The following is a 16,466-nucleotide window of genomic DNA, read 5'->3' as shown; positions in this document are numbered from 1 at the left end:
TAACAGTGCAGCGGAAACAATAAGAACAAACAGAGCAAATAATCAATGAAGAACACAGTTGATGAATGAAGAACAAGGAGAGAGTATCTTCAAATGATTTTCAATTGATTGAAAATGTTTACAATACGATATGGAAGAACACTGAATTACAAAGGCCTATGCTGCTATTTATACTCGTTCCTAACAGCTTTTCTGACATGACCTAGACGTACAAACTCATCTAAGTCGTTCAAATAAAGCAGATTACAAACATAGTCACGTGATAAGCACGAGCAGCTAACTAACCTAAGTAAAACAGTAAAGAAGTTCTTTACAGAAGATAAAACTGCAGACCCTCTGTGAGCCATCCTAGAGGCTCTGCTGGATGTGACTTGAGAGCACTTGATTCCAGAAGATCATCTTCCAGAACCTCTGTGATAGACAAYAGAGGTTCTGTCATCTTTGACTTGTACGCTTTGATTACAGAGGACCAGTTTCCAGAACCTCTGKGATAGACAACAGAGGTTCTGTCACTCTAGACTTGTACGATTGAACATCTTCTATTGTTGGTCCTCTGTGGTCTTCTGTCAACACTTGCAGTATTTACTTTTTCCATACTTTTACATTAAATGAAATAAGAGCTAATATTTCTTCTTTCTGTTCGAACATTCTGGAGAATCTAAGAAGGGAGATTATTCATCAAAGACATAGAAATGGCCCCAAGATGGTGATAATCTATGATCTACAAACTTAGAACTCAAGAAAATGGGGTAAAAACACATTGCATGTAGTATTTAACAATTAAAAATGACATTTTGAAAACCGACATATTGTTTACTAGCAGTTGTGTCGTCTGTATCTTCTAAAATGAAAGTCCAACTACTCTGTTTTTCCTTTTAAAATGTATTTTGATGAGTTGTAGTTTTATTGTTTCGGGTTTCACTCAAAAATATTGAGTTTGAGCATTTAAATGCTTTATATAAAACTCCGGAGCAAAATGATGTTGTTGAACAGAAATGTACGTGCATGTTCAGAATGACATAACTCTCTCAAAAACTAATAGATATGTATGATTCTTCTTTTGGAAGTTGGATTAATGAGTTAAGTTTACAAATCAAGTGGAATCATTGAAAAACATTAAGTTTAGACCTTCCATTTGATCCTAGTTTTGACAGAAGGCAATCTGTCGAGATTGCTTGATATGAGAAAATAAGTGGAATATTTAAATTACTAAAATATTTCTAAAATGTGTGAAATTTGGACAAAAGATGTCTAACGCAGTAACATTTATGGAATAAAAAGTTGAAAATAAAATGACTTATGGAAGGTTCCTTTTGACAATAATTGGTGAAACCAAGATTTCAGAATCGGAATTTACATGTCTGTCCAAATAGTAACTTTATGTGCAAAAGATTTTGATTTTTAAATACATAAATATTGGACTATTTTTTTAGAACAATTAATAAGTATCAGCTATAATCCTTAGAAACTCACTGGCATTACATAAGATATCATTTTACTTTACCTTTATCCAAACCCGATAGGTGATCTAATTATTGGATTTCGGACTCTTTAGGAAAGTAGGGGGGACGTTTGGAGCTTGAAACGTCATCAAATTCTTGGATTTCATCAGCAAACTTGTGAGTATACACGGTCCACTTTTACTATTTTGTGTATTGAAATTGGGGGGAAAACCATGAAAGTCTACAAACTATACTGTTTAGTGTAAAATTATTTGACTAAAGAACTGTTTAGTAAAACATTGTTGAAATCATGAAGAATTGATTGTTATTGCACTATGAATAAATGATAAATTGATGCACTTGAGAGTATATTTTAAAAAGTCTCCTTCCGTAAACGCTACTAGTTAACTCGGGCACGTTCCCGGGCCGTGGTAATTGTGGATAGCCGCTATTGTGTTGACAGTCCCACCCAAAAATGGGTGCACATTACCTATGTTTTATAGTCTACTCATGTGTGCGAATGGCCCACCGTTGAAGTATAACTGATACGAACCATGGTACCTAAGTGAGTAAGCGAGCCACTTATGGTAGTTCGTAAACTAATGGGGCACATTGGTCATGTAAGGCTCAGTAGTGTCTCAAGTGTTAAAGCATCGATGGAAATTTACATTTATATTGAGCAAGTTATGTATTAGTTTGCAATAAGTGATTTATGCATTGTAAATATTTTGTGCATATGAAAACCCGTTAACTCGCCAACTCTTTGTAGATGACGTCGTTTTATGTTTCATGCTTTTCAGGAAAMTAAGTAAGAATGGAAGTTTTGGAAGCACTTTTGCGATAACACCTGTTCACAAGTTTTAGAAACCTCTTTCTGTAAATGATGTTGTCTTCATTGAGAACAATAGGGTTATGAAATTGTAAATTTCTGGATTATGTACTTTAATGGAGTTATCTATTAATGGGTGCTATGATATGCTTACCTGTTGCACCTCGTGTTTCCGCTTTAGCGGGGTGTGACACAATAGTCTTTCAGTTGAGTCATCATTCATATCACTTGGGAACAGCAACTGGCTGCAGCTACATACTCTACTTCAGCTGTGGGAGTAGAGACGCAGTTCTGCTTCTTTGAGGTCCGGCTTAATGAGCTTGTATCCAAGTAATTGGCAGCTCCCTGATGTACTCTTTCGATCATGTTTACAACCTGTATGATCAGAATCTGTGTACGCAATAAGATCGAAACCATAATAATTTGGATACCACAGACCTAGAAATTGAGTCCCTTTAAGGTATCTAAAGTTTCTTTTCACAACAGAAATGTGAGATTCCTTTGGGTTTGCTTGAAATCGAGCACAGAGACATGTAGAAAACATGATGTCTGGTCTACTAGCCGTGAGGTATGGTAGTGATCCAATCATTCCATGGTAAGTCTTAACATCCACCAGTTTTCCAGATGGATCTGTGTCAAGCTTAGTTCCCGTAGCGATTGGTGTTCTCATGGTGGAAGAGTTATGGAGTTGGTATTTCTGTAATATGTCGAAGACATACTTAGCTTGGCTAATGAAAATACAGTCCTCCCTCTCTTTTACAAAGCAAGCCGAGGAAGAATGTTAATTCTCCCATCATGCTCATTTCAAACTCGCTGTTCATCAACGCAGAGAACTTATCACAATGCCTCTGGTTCATTGAACCAAAGATAATGTCATCCACAAACAAAGTAGTGTCAATTTTACCTTTTTCAAAACCAATAGACAAGAGAAAAGACGAGAGACGTTCATACTAGGCTCGAGGTGCTTGCTTAAGTCTAAGAAATAGACGTACTCTGGATGTGTGGAGCTTTCAAACCTTAGAGGTTGTTGAACATAGACTTCCTCCTTCAGCTTACCATTCAAGAAGGCTGACTTAACGTCCATTTGATAGACTCAAATTCCCTTATGAGCAGAGAAGGCTAAGAACAAGCGTATAGCTTCTAGCCTTGCTACTGGCGCGAAGGTCTCGTCATAGTCTATGCCTTCTTCTTGGCAATATCCTTTTATTATGAGCCTAAATTTATTTCTCACGACGATCCCATCCTCATCTTTTGTTCCTGAAAACCCATTTACAGCCAATTGCAATTTTATCCTTTAGCAAAGGTACAAGAGTCCATACCTTATTCCTTTCGAATTGTTGGAGCTCTTCTTGCTTGGCGTCGACCCTGCTAGGGTCTTATAGGGCTTCATGGACTTTCTTAGGCACTACCATGCTTAGAAAGTTTACGAATATACATTCATTAGCCATGGCAGCCCGTGTCTTTACACCGCTTGAAGGTTCACCAATGATCTGGTGAAGAGGGTGATCCTTTGTCCATCTTGTTCTTGGGACAGATACAGAGGTTGGGGACGTTTGATCACGTTCCATAGGCATATTTGGCATTGAGCTCGTTGATGGCGAAGAAGGTTCTGCTTGCTCCCCATCGGATGATGGTACAGAGGAATCAGGTGCAGAACCAGAGGTATCATGCTCTGGCTCTACGAGACTAGGCTCTGATGCAGAGCTTGTTTGCTTTGGTTGTAGATTGGCATGATCACCAGAGGAAGCAGAGGTGTGTGAAGGACCAGAGTCTGATGTACATGTCGTTTGTCGTTCTTCACTTACACTTGCAGATTCATCTCTTCGTGCATGTACAAAGATGTCTTCGTCGCCATAGAAGTCTTCAAATAAGAGCTTGAGTTCCAATTCCCTTGACTTCATTTGAGAATTGGAAGTCTGTGTGTTTTGCTCGAGTCCATAGCTGAGGTACTCTGAAGTCACAAGTTCTTTATCGTCAAACGAGAGGTTGATGTTTTCCATGACCGTCTTGGTTTGTTGATTTAAGACCCTGTATGCCTTGGCTTTGGTGGAATAACCAAGGAACTTGCCTTCAACTGCCTTCTTATCAAACTTGCAAAGTTGATCTCGATCATTCAGGATGAAGCATCTGCAACCAAAAACATGCAAAAATTTAACGTTAGGCTTTCTTTGGTTGATTATTTCATAAGGCGTCTTCATATGCCTCTTTACCACCTTTGCTCTATTTTGAATAAAGCAAGCGGTTGAGATGGCTTCATCCCAAAAACGGGTTGGAAAACTAGAGCTGGCTAGCATGGTTCTTGCTGCTTCGACAAGAGTTCGATTCTTTCTTTCTACCACACCATTTCTCTGTAGAAGTACTTGAATCTTGGTCATCAGCTTGATTAGTAGCTCTGGGACATCTGATTTCTGCCTTAGAAACTCGATCCAAGTATATCGTGAGTATTCATCAATTAAGACTAAGATATACTTCTTACCAGACAAGCTATGCATAGAGATTGAACCACAAAGATCCACATGAAGCATATCCAGAGTTCTGACAAAGGATACATCTGTCTTAGTTTTGTGGGATGCTTTTTTGAGCTTTCCCATTTCACATGCAGAGCAGAGATGGTCCTTTTCGAACTTTATGGCAGGAAGTCCGTCAACCAGATTATTCTTCACAAGCTTCTCTATATTTTGGAATTTGAGATGAGACAGCTTGTGGTGCCAGAGCCATGCTTCTTTACACTTGCGAGACACGAGACAGAGTCTCTGAGTTATCCCTTGATGAGAAGTTCATGAGATAGATATTTCCCTTTCTCTTGGCTCTTAGCAACTCCTGACCTGATTCTGACATAATGGAGCAAGCATCCTTTTGGAACTTGACATTGTATCTAGAATCACATTGTTGTCTCACGCTTAAGAGATTATGTTTAAGCCTAGAGATATAAGCAACCTTAGAGACATAAACCTTACCTTGTAGTAAATCTCCATATCCCTTTATCTCTCCTTGCATGTTATCCCCAAAGGTTACTTTTCATCCAATCTTCTCTCTGTATGAGGAAAGCAACCTCTTATTGCCGGTCATGTGTCTTGAGCATCCGGAGTCAAGATACCAAATGTCCACATGCGGCTTCTACAAAACAAATTATAGGGATTTATGTACCCATTTCATAATGGGTCCACGATGATTACAGACATAGGATAGCTTTTTAGTCTTTGGGAGAGGCTTCGTCTCTTCACCTGAGTTACTAGACTTGGCTTTAGGAGCCTTCTTTCTCTTCTGGGTCTTCTTGGATTTAGTCCTTAATGACCCAGGGAGAAGACAGTTAGGGTCAAATAAGTGTTGTTTTAACTTATGTAGCAGAGAAAAACATTCACAATTATGAATGGGAAAATGATTTATTATATTTAAAGAACAAATTATTACAATCATTCCTAGCATTGGTAGTTCTAACAAACTTCCTATCTAGATCTGATAGTTTTAACAGTGAATGGGTCTTCTCTGATTTCTTCTTCCCTACTCCTTTGGCCTTCAGCGGATTTTTCCTTCTATTCCGGAATGAATTTAATCAGCTTAGATTTGGAAATTGAGCCCTTTGATGCAGAAGAAACAAACTTTGTACTCTTAACCCTGTATTCAAACTTGGGAGCGGATTTAGCACTTCTTGCTCTGCTTACACGATCAGAACCTAGGAGAATCTTATTATCAATAAGAGATTTTGCAACCTCTGGTTCATTGACCATGACCTCTGTTTTAACTTCCTCTTTAAACAAGTCCACCTCTGACTCAAAGTCACAGTCAAGAAAATCCTTGTGTGAATATCGAAATACAGAAGTATCATTATGAACTTGAGATTCTCGTATGCATGAGCTAGAAGCTTCGTCCGTCTTATGTTTTGTGGGACTTTCAAAAGTTTTCGAGGAGTTACACGCAGAAGAATCTGCATGACCTTTAGGAGGATAATTCAAGGTCTCAAGCAAGTTTTGCTCGAAAGCCTATCTTATCGTTTCTGTGGAGTCATCCAATATTTTTGGATCCAGAGTTTTAAGAAAATTTCCTGTGGATGAACTCTTAATTTCATCTGGTTCAGGTTTGATAACATCATTCTCAGTCTTAGGATGTTCGAGATTTCTAGAGCTAAAACAAAAAATCTCATTTGTCTTGTGTATGCACTTTAAATTAACTTGCGGCACACATTTTGAAGAGTAAGAGACATTTTTAAACTTCAACTTTGGAGTTCTGGCTCCACTTTCAAGCCTACATCTTTTGAATGGCGAGACTGTTTTTAAAATAGGAAAATCTGGTTTTTGTTTTTCACCCAACCTAAACACTGATTCAAGAGTATTTTTCTTCTTCTAGGTGAGGTTTAGGTTTGTATAACCTATCCCTGCTTTGTCCTGTTGACATTTTACTTTTTCATACACCTGCTGAGCATCTTGGTATTTCTTACTCAAGAGCTCTTTTCTTTGTAAGCTCTGGTGTAGGAACTCCCTTTCCTTTTGAAAATAGTCTTTTAGAGCCTCAGAGTTTAATTTGTCTCGTTCTTTTTCTAGAAGCTCTGTTTCTTTCTTCTTAATTGCCGCTTTTAATTCTAAGCACTCTGTTTTAAAACTTGTTTTAGTGGATCGTTTTATTTGTAACTTTTTTTCATTTTCCACTGGTAACTCTTGTTTCTCTACAGTTAGTAGCTCTGTCTCTTGTTAAAAAAATAGTTTTTCTTTTTCCAAATATTTTCTTTTGGATTTTTCGATAGAGAGCTTTTGTTGTAGATTGACGAAATCGTTAGTCAAAGAAGAGATACTCTCTTCCTGATCAGAGTGAGAATAGCCAGAGATGGAACATACATGGGAGTCGGAGTCAGATCTAAACTCTTCTCTATCATTCTCAATAGCCATCCCACAGAAGTTGGCTTGGTCTTCTTCTTCATACGAGGAGTCAGAGACCCAATTATCCTGTTCTGCCATGAGGCTTCTTTGTGATCGATTGTACTTGTACTTATTTTTATATTAAAATCCGTCTTTCACTAAAGGGCCTCTGCACTCTTTGGAGTAGTGCCCCATCATTCTGCATCTAAAACATCGACCACCCTGCTTCTTCTAGTCCGATGGCCCTTCCTCCTTCTTGTTAGAAACAGATGAAGGGTTCCTTCCATTAAAAGATCTGCCTCTGCTTCGATCATTATGTCTTCCTCTTTTGTCGAAGTCCATCTTCCCAAACTTCCTTTAGAATCCCTTGGTGATCAGGGCCAAGGATTATGCAAAGGCATTTATATCGTCATCTTCAGAGATAGAAGCTCTATCTTCTTCATCACTCTCCATGATGAGAGCCTTCTTTCCCTTTCTCCTCTTTTCTTTGGGTCTTTGTTTCTTGTGTGGCTAGCTTGACCCTATCTCTTTTGAATCAGAAACAAGAGCCAGAGGTCCACCTAGAGCGACCTTGGCCTTCTGCAACTCTTGCTCTTGAGCCTACAGAGTCCCGTAAACATCGTGCAACGTCCATTGCTCCAGATCTTTGTTCGTCTGGAGGGACATCGTCAGGTTTCCCCACTCTGCATTCAATCTCTTCAAGAAGAGCATGTTGTTCTCCTCTTGAGTTCCGATCACGTCACATTTTCGACATTTGTTGATCAAAGAATTAAAGTGGTGATAAATTTGTTCTAAAGACTCATCGGGAAGTACCTGGAAGCTTTTGTATTCGTTCGCATTGGGCCCGACGATTTTTCTTCAGCTTTATGCCTCCGTCCAACTGGTTAGCTAGTTGATCCCACAAATCCTTGGCAGAGTCGCACGTATCGAAAGATTGGAAAATCTCGCTGGGAAGCGCCATAATCAAAAGTCTTTTGGCCTTTTGAAACAGTTCCACTCTGCGTTTATCTTCATCGTTCCAGTCACGACTAAGATTGGGTACTCGCCTGGAAGGTACTTCAACTGTATCACTAGCAGCAGGAATACGAGGAATGATGGTGGTAGGGACATGGGCCATTTAAAATAAATTCATTAAGTTCTAGATCTTGACCCTCAATGAAATTTATCATCCGAATCTTCCATTGGGGATATTCTTCCCTAATGAGATTCAGAGGTTTTGTCAAGGAACCGACACTATACATGGAATCCACGATTGAGACGACATTTTAGATCAAAATTTTGAGAAGAAAACTTGACGAGAAAGATAATCGATAGAAAAACGATTTCCAGATTACGTAAAAGCAAACGTTTTAAAAACTGAGAAAAATGTGAGTGAAAATCCTTTTAAAACGAATAATCAACAAGAATTAAGAGTAGAATCCTGTTGGATATCGATCGACTAATCAAAGAATTTGATTAGCTGGCTCTGATACCAATTGTTGAACCCAGATACTCTTAATTACAATTTAAATTATGAGAATGAATGACTAATAGTGTATCAAGAATGATTAAATGAAATATTCAAAGTGAAAGTAAAAACAATTGAATGACTTGAATATACCGAATGCTTTTATTGGTAAAATTGAAGAACAATTAAAGCAAAAACGTAATCTCACAAAATATGCGTATAGTGTAAGTCGGCTCTTTCAGGTAATTTGAACCTAAGGTGGAAGCCTCCTTATATACGCCTAGGTCTAACAAACTATGCTATAAAATAGGCTTGAAACTCTGAGCGGACTTGTCTGCATCCTTATCTTTGACTTCCCTTGAAAGGCGGAGCGGACTTGGTCAAGCCGCCTCAAATCTGTTAGACACTTATGAGAATGTCTGGGCTAACACGTGCACTTTTGATGGAGAAGGTAGCTAGAAGCTCTGCATGAACATACAGAGGCTCTGAATGTACTATGAAGAGGCTCTAGGTCTTGAAGTTGTAACTTGGTATCAAGCGCTTATGCTTTTTGGCGCATAAGGCTTGATCGTCCACGGGGATAGAGCACGGGCTCTGTATGAATGGAACCTTCACTCTTGAGTAAGAGCTCTGTTTCTTGATCTTCTTATGAGAGCTCGTAGTCCAGACCGCTTCAATGGACTAAGTCCTATTCGACTAGAGTAAGAGACTTCTTACTTACACTTTCATAGGTTGCGTTCTAACACAGACAATGTCTCAGTCTTTCCACAAAGAAGGCTTTCGTATTGTCTTACTATGTTAATCTTCCTCGATTCTTCAACCAGTGAGGTTCCTTAATATTGAACACATAGAGTGTCCCACATGGATTTCGAGGTTCTCATCATCATCATAGAGTGATAAACCTCATCARGAAGAGACATAGCTATTATAGACCTAGCACGAGTGTATATAGCTATCTTCTTCTTGTATTCATCACTCCATTGATGAGGGAGTTTTGGAATCTGCCATTCAGAAATCGCGTAAGTTGTAGTTGTTTCAGGAATAGCCAGGGAAATAGCGTATAGAACATATGGTCCATTTTCTATATAATGTGGAATTTCAGGATCCACACCTTCCAGAAAGAGGGACATTCGATTCTTCCAAAGACTAAAGGTGTCTCAGATAAATCGAGGATGTTTGGCAAGAGAGCATTATCATGAAAGTGTGTGTTTATGTTTTGTAAAGCCATTTGAACGCAGTAAATTATCTAGAGGGATAGAGATAATAAAATGAAGAAAAACAACTAAACAACAAGAAGAGAAAACACGCTCTGATACTACTTGTTGGTCCCGTTAGGGTCGACAAGATATTTAGAAACAATTTGTAGAAAGGGGGATGAATACAAACATAGTAAACTTTTCTAATTTAAAATATATATTGATAAAGAAGGATCAATACAGATTTTACAATATTGTATGCGGAATAAGATAAGGTAAAGATAACCTATCTAAATAATCTAAGTTACACACAAATTCTCTTAGCAAAGAGAAAAGATTTGTTGTTTAAGACTAAAAAGAAAATGAGTTCTTTCTGGGTAAGAACTATTTAGAATACTTGAAAAGGGATTATAACTTGCTTGAAGATAAGCATAGGTGTTCTTAGATGTGTGTATGTTCTTTCATGTTTGCACGTAAGAAGTAAGGTTAGTGTGTATCTCCACATGGAGATAGCACACATCTTCATATACCCATTGCATTAAATGCATATTTAATGCAATGTAGTAGAGTTTGAATAGGCGTCCAGCCTTTAGAGAAAGACGTGTACTTTGCTACAGTGAATAGTACAAAAGCGTTTTCATGAACAGACATCCTTTCATAGAGTTGGTGGATAGTAAAGTCATCTAATCGGCTATGTACCATACTAAACTGTAAAAAGGGTATGGGTTTGTCCTTTGTGAGTGTAAGGACAAGACAATAACAATGTTGCACAATAAGCTTCATTTGATCACTAAATGCTGTAATAACCCTGAAGGTCTCTTCAACATTCGTTGAGGCTTTGGCAGTCTTCACACATATGTTGACCAGATTGTAATCACTGAATGCCGCTTCATATCACAAACGCGTTAGTGTCTAATCTTCAGCTTCAGTCTTCGACTTTCGCTGAAGGGTTCTTTGGTGTGAGTTTTGTCTTTTTAAAGTATCACTGTCGCTGATGGATTTACAATACATGTGTCAACGATCATTGAATAGACTCAGTGATGATTGTTGGAATTGAAAGACAGAAACAATAATACTTCGTATAAGTTAAAAGGGATTATCATCAAATCAATGAGAGAGAGGATCAACAGCATTACTTCGAGAGGTATGGGTTTGTCCTTTATATGCATGAGGATAAGACAAAAACTAATCTTGATAGAAAGATTCATTTGATCGCTGACACTGACATAACTCTAGAGTTTCTTTAGTGTTTGGTGAATCTTGAACATACTTCACACTTGATTATAGACATGCAAGTTATCACTGAAAATCACATCAGATCAAGAACAACTTGTCTCTATCCTCAAATTTATCTTCAAAATCTATAAAGGTTTTTTGGTGTGAGTTTTGTCTTCTTGAAGAATACTTGTTCATTAGAGAAGTTTACAATAATATTCAATAATCGCTGAACAGACTCAGTGATGATCACTGAAACTGAATAAAATAAAACTAAGTATTTTTTTGCTAGATATGAAAGAATCATCATCAAATCATTGAGAGATATGTATCAACAAAGTCCTCCTATTTGATGATGACAAAGCAACATAAAGAAAATTGCTTAGTTGTTACAGTATGGAAAAGGTACTTGTAAAATGCATGTCCTTTTTTTTTACTGTTTTGGGAACTTTTTCAGTGTCAGAGTTTATTATGGAAATTATCTTATTTGTAAAGGATTACAAGAAAATAAAGAAATTACATAATATGGATAACTTAATACTAAGAGCATATTCACTAACAAGAAATGTGTCAAAGAATGTAAAATAAATAGAACTCATTAGTACATGTCCCATTTACTCTTTTTAGAGATATTTTTCAGTGAACCAATCATTCTATTTGAAATATCATTCAAGAGAAAATGTTACAAATGATTACAATTGGTTTTGGTAGGCTTAAGAAATAAAAGCTATAAACTAAAAAATAAAGAAAATGTATAAGGGTTACAAGATTGAGAGGTTCTTAATCTGGATCATTGAAGTTGATGTAGTTAGATACATCTTCTCCTCAAATCTTTCTTTTAAGAATTTCCTTTCGAATCCTGCGGTCCATAATCTCTCCAGAGAGGTCTTCGTTCAGCCAAATATGAAGACATTCTAAATGATCCATTTGGCAGAGATGGACCTTAGATACTCGTTGAAACCTGTATTTACCATCATATTCAATGAACATAAGTCCATATTTAGGTTTCACATGCACTGTGTTAGGAATGAAAAGTCCCTTCTCAAGCAGTAACAGATTCAATATTGAGATATTTGGCTTCTTCTTGTTCTTCAAGAGTTCATCCGTTGAAAAATTTGTTTCATGTTCATTTATGTGCGATGAACCTTCTTTAGGAACAAAAAGGTTCTTCCTTCTTTGAGAGGTCTTCTATGGCAGAGGCGGAACGTCGATGATCTTCAACATTTTGTTGAATAGTCCAATAAGAACTTCTTCAATGTAAGCCTTATGCTTAGATTTGGAATTTTTTTAATTGCCTGTCGAATCTCGAGCCATTCATGGAAGTCGTATCTGCTGAGGAATGAGGGATAATCCATAAGAACATTGGCATTCTCTCAAAATATTAGAGTAGAGAATTGAAAAAAAAGGACGATAAATTGATGAAACAACAGCCGGTGATAAGCCGGAGGAAGGTGAGGATGACGGCGAGACGAGCCGTTTAAAATGACCATAGAAACTAGAAAGACACCATCTTTCATTTCTCCACTGATTATGACGTTTGAAATCTTGTAAGGGCTCATTCTTGTTTGTGTCATTCCTGTGCACCAGTTCAGTTCATGATTTTTAGCATCAGTACTCTTTGACTTTCCTGTTTAGCTTCTTCCAAGAGTAGGGCCTGAGAAACTGATAGGATCACTTTCAGTGAACATCCTTTCAGTATGAGCTTCATTGGCTAGAGTCTTGGCTAACTCCATATTGTGTTTCGGTTGCGGTTGATGCTGCTTCAGCTCTTATTAAACGTTTAAGGAATTCTCTTGTTTAGTTTCAAAGAGAAAGTCGAACTCATCACATCTAGAGGTATGAAGTGGAATTTTTACTGTGGATTGGTGAAGTTGACTTATAAGCTGAGCCATCCTCAGATCTTCAACCTCGTAGCCTACAGGTTGTCTAGATGGCTTCCTTGGGATGAGGTTGCAAGATGCATCTTCACCTTCGTCATCCTATGAAGGCACTTTAGAGGATGAATGATGGGTTGAGGGACTGAGAGTGATCATTGTATAAAGAGATAGGGGTTCTAAGGTAGGAGGTAGAGTAAAAGAAGATTCAACTTCAGAGGTGGAGGATGCAAACACGATTGAAGCATTAGCGGCCTCTGGATAGTTGGACGTTCCAAGGACTAGGGATAATTGTCTTTAGTAACTCTTTCCCCTTTGTTAGAGTAGGAGTGCTGGTGAAAAGATCTTTCCCCCTGGGAAGAAGGTGCCCTAAAAGAGATTCCTTTGGCAGGTTGTTTTGAATATGAGTCAGCGATGTAAGGATCCTCATCATCCACGTCTTCATTCTCTCCTTCTTCATTACCAACATTTGAGAATTCAGAGGTGGAAAGAAGGAGGTCTTCAAGGTCATCGAAGACCGCATAATTTTGAATCTAGAGACGGAAGTCTGCTTCAGCTTTGACGTCAAAGGGGCCTTAAGCCAAGCCTTTTTTCAGTGGCATTCCCTGTTGAACCTCGTCCATTTTATCAAGGACGGTGGCCATAATAGGGAAAAGCAACTTGATATCCCTTGCTATGCCATAGGCGTCAGTCTCAGTGACTAGGGGTGCATTTTCCATAGAACTTTAAGAAACAAAGCTAGGAGAGAATTGAGCATGAGATAGCTCAAGGGTAGTATCAAAGAAAGAAAGGGAAGGGTTTGTTGTATAAATGGGGGTTTCTCAACAATATCCAATTGATTACCGTAGAGGTTGAACTTCTCAACTACGTTGTCGAGATGATCAACTGCATGTTGTTGAGGGTAGTCAAGAGGAGCATCCTCAGGTCCTATGGTGATAGCTTCATCAATAGTAGGGATAACCACTATGGTTCACCAGCCTGTGTAATGGAGAGAAAAGAAGGAGGGGAGGAGAGAATGGTTCAGAAAAAAGTGGAGGATTAACAACGACAATGCAAGGAATAACACATTCAGTGAGTTGAGTCAGTGAAGCGGTTTAGGTGCCATGTATATGACAGTAATAGAGGATATTGCTGAACAGGAAGGGAGGGGAAAAGTAGATGCATTGGCGATAAGGTGAAGTTCAATAAATGAGACCTATTGAGAGGTCATTGCTAGTAGATAAGGTTTCCCTTTTGAGGATTTTTAACCCTTTTTTGTGAGATTAAGAGTTTGTGTTCTCATTCGAGAGGATAAGGTGGTAGCAATATGGGTAGACTTTAGAGGTTGAGCCAAAGTCATTGTTGCTGAACAAGAAGAAGAAGAAGAAGAAGAAGAAGAAGAAGAAGGAAGAGAAGAAGCATTGTCTATCCTCAGCATTTGAGGGAATTGACCAATGTCTGAAGGCTAGGACTTGTGATCATGAATCCTTGATCCAAGACTATAGATGGGAAGGTCACTTTAAGCGGTGTGGTGATGTTTCAGAATTCGGGAAACAATCCCGCTAAGGAACTTGGTGTAAGTGACCACATTTTTCCTTTGTTGCTTGGTCAAGTTCACCATCATGTCATCAAGATACGGTGAGCGAAGTCAACATTGATATTCATGATGACCGAGTAGCCAATATTGTTAGGATCCAAGCGCTTACCACTATGCCAAAAGCAATTGTTGGTGGAGAAGGCACAACTTATTTTCTTATAGCATAGCAGCCAGCGCCACGTTTTGATTTTGGAAGATGCTGGTCAATGACCCAACAATCCCCCCCCCCTCGAGCATCTGCTAGCACTAACAAGATCTTCGCTAGAAGTCAATGGCTGCACAACATGCCTTTGGCATTATTATGCACTGCATGGGATTCGAACCCGTGACTTGCTCTGATACCAATTATAAGTCCCTGATTTGATCAATCTTCAAATATATCTTCAAACATTCATGAATTCATGGCAGATTTAGATTTGAACTTGTAAGAACATGTAGAAGTAGATGAGATGATTTGTCAAACTTGGCCAAACTCTATTATACGTAAAATGAATATTACAATTGAGTTCCTTTCCAGAATTACAGAAAGACAAGCTTTATATAGGGTCAAACAATAACCCTCAAAGTCAAAGTCAATGTCAAAGTCAAACTATACTAGAAAAGGCAAACACGATGTCTATTTAATTATAGACAATTTTATCTTTCAAGACGAATACAATTTAACACTGAATTTCAGTCATAACAAATATTTAGTGCTACCTGGCTCGCTTGATATTGGCCTCCGGTTTTCCCACCCATGCACCGAATAATGTGAGAAAACAAGTATTGCCAGACCATAAATATCTGATTCTTCTCAATATTGGTCAGAGACTTGTTGAGCTCAAAGTTGGAGTCTTTCTTCAACGTCCAGTCGTAGTGAATGTTGTCTGGAAACTTAACAATGGCTTCATTTTTAAAATCAAGAATAAAGTTGCTTCAAAGTGTCCAAGTGTTAATTTTGAAGACTTCTTTTCAGATTTGTGAAAGACTAGAATCCATAGTTTGAGTAAAGAAAATCATCCAAGTCTTAACTCTGAAGACTTCTCTTTAAAAAAATGAGAAATCTGATACAGAGTTCAGGTAGACTTCAGACTTCTATATGTGGTTAAGTGACAATTTTGAAGAGCAAAATTCGGAGTGCTGGAAGAACAAACCTCAGACTTCTACAAGCGACCAAGTAACAAGTCTAAAGAAATAAAACTTGAAGACCAAGAGTTCAGAGTTAAAATAACTCTGAACTAGTCCTACCTAGAGGATTTGCAAGACAAAGCTTCTAAGAATAGAAGACTGTCATATGGCAACTTGGCACGTGGAAAAGATTTATAGGACTATCTTTTATGCATTGTAATTATAGTCATTAATTTTTTTTGTATAAATAGATAGCTTATTAGTCTTCGGTAATAAAATTTTCTAACAAAAAAACATCTGATTCTTGTAATTATTTCCTTGATCAATAAACAAATCATTCTTCTCAAAGCTTGTTCTTTGTCTGTGTATTATTCTTTGATATCTTGATAAATTTTATAGGAACTTTCAATTGGTATCAAAGCCTTTGAATTTCAACTTCCATTCTTAATTCTTCTTCCCTTAGAATTCCCTATTGTCGATTTGGTCAAACTCTGTCAAGTTAGAATTCCATATCGTCGATTTGGTCAAACTCTGTGAAGACGTCTGAAGAATACGTGAGCGTTGGATCTGAGACAAAGCCTCCTGCCTTATTCGTTGGAAAATACAATCAATGGAGAATCAAAATGATTCAGTTCCTTGATAAMATTGATGAATATTTGATGAACTCCATTCTCAATGGACCTCTTGTAGTTTACATTGAGATATCTATTGTTCCTATAACAGAAAGTACTCCTTCTATTCTTGCTTCTACGATTCGAAAGGACCCTAATATGTATAATGGAGAAGAAAACAGGAGAACCAAAATCGATAAAAGGGCTCTTTCAAATGAAATATTCAACAGGGTAGATCTTCCAAATGAAATATTCAATAAGGTCGATAGTCCGACATTTGCCAAGGATATATGGGACGAAGTGGAAGCTCAAATGCAAG

This window comes from Cynara cardunculus (assembly GCF_001531365.2).
Source record: "Cynara cardunculus var. scolymus isolate 2C chromosome LG 2, CcrdV1, whole genome shotgun sequence".
Lineage (NCBI taxonomy): Eukaryota > Viridiplantae > Streptophyta > Magnoliopsida > Asterales > Asteraceae > Cynara > Cynara cardunculus.
Note: the sequence above shows the minus strand (reverse complement) of the source record.